The following is a 1,432-nucleotide window of genomic DNA, read 5'->3' as shown; positions in this document are numbered from 1 at the left end:
CTTGGATTAAATTGTTGTTCAAGTACAAATTCTACATCTTTTGTATGTAAACTGTAAAACCAGGTTTCCTACTTACACCTTTAACTTGTCTAATTTATTTTTTAAACCAAAATGCAAAACTTTGCATTTATCAGAATTATAATTCTTCTGTATGGGTTTATTTTGAGATTCATATTTTATTTATAAGTGAATGAAAATTTCACCTATAAAGCCTAATGGAAGTAATTTGTTGGCTCCACAGCCATGTGTGAAAAAGTTCATATCTCTTTACAAAATGATTCTGTTAAGAAAAAAAATGAAGTCTCACATTGTGTTCATGGAACATATTTAAAACTGAGAACCCAAAATCAAACTATTTTCCAAAATTCTATATTATAGTCTTCAGTCCAATGTAAAACATAACTAACCATTGTTTCACTTAAATTGCGCTGACAAATTCTGCTCTTGGGACAGCAAGATTTAAAGAAGAACATCGAATACTCATTCAGAGTATCTGTTCAGGGAATAGAAAGGTCCTTTTCCTTGATACTTTGGATATTCAGCTTCTCTGTTTTCTGCTTAGTCTACTGGTTCTTCTAAGATTTCCTAAATAGATGATTGCTGCAAGGGAAAGTCTCTTCCCTTCTCCAGGTTATTTCTATGAGAAGGATCAAATTTTCTTCTGAGAAAACAAAAATATTTTGAGTAATATCATATTTGTGGCCACATTATTATGTTCCACAGTCTGTTGCAACAATAAATTAACAAATTGATTAATTCTTTGCAAATTGTTTACAAGGTCCTATCATCTTGTAAGACCACTAAGTATTTCTTAACAATGTCCTTGATGAGGTTGGCAGTATCCAACATTTATGGGGCATTTTAAACCAAAAAATGAAGACTGAGCTAGGGTGCTGTGGTGAAGGGACCTACTTCATATTGATCTTCCTGTCTCTTCATTCCCTCTTGAGGATCATCACCATTTTGCTTGCTCCCCTTTGAGTCTTTCTACTTATAAGAGACTGTAAAGCTATGTCACTTTGGCTTTGATGGCTGCATATTGCACATATCCTGCACTCCTCCCTTCCCTCTTTTCTGCCTGTATCATCACATCCAGTGGGTGAATCTAAAGCAAGTGATCCATGCAGATATACCACCATTTATATTATTTATAAAGCACTCCCACATAACTAGAAGCATCTTTAGAAAAGCTAATGAAACAACTACCCCAGCTTCTGAGAAGGATAATTTTTCACCCTCCTCCATCCCTAAAAAAAAAAAAAAAAAAGTTACTACTGGTCAAGAGAACAAGAGTGAAATTACCATATAAGGATGGAATATAAACAAGACTAAATTTTAAGAAAGTTTTTGTTTCTAAATTGGAGAGTTCTGGGTATGTTTGTTCATTAATGAAGAGCCAATAAAGAGAATGGCCATCTGAACTTGATCTTGG

At 33.7% G+C, this 1,432-nt stretch overlaps 1 pseudogene; it reads right to left on the bottom strand.

The window, feature by feature from the left end:
* Positions 1 to 347: 347 nt before the first annotated feature.
* On the bottom strand, positions 348 to 849 carry LOC127546272 (U6 snRNA-associated Sm-like protein LSm1; annotated as a pseudogene).
* Positions 850 to 1,432: the final 583 nt, after the last annotated feature.

Source organism: Antechinus flavipes, chromosome 1 (genome assembly GCF_016432865.1).
Source record: "Antechinus flavipes isolate AdamAnt ecotype Samford, QLD, Australia chromosome 1, AdamAnt_v2, whole genome shotgun sequence".
Classification (NCBI taxonomy): domain Eukaryota; kingdom Metazoa; phylum Chordata; class Mammalia; order Dasyuromorphia; family Dasyuridae; genus Antechinus; species Antechinus flavipes.
The sequence above is the reverse complement of the archived record's forward strand: the minus strand, read 5'-3'. Positions and strand labels throughout refer to the sequence as shown.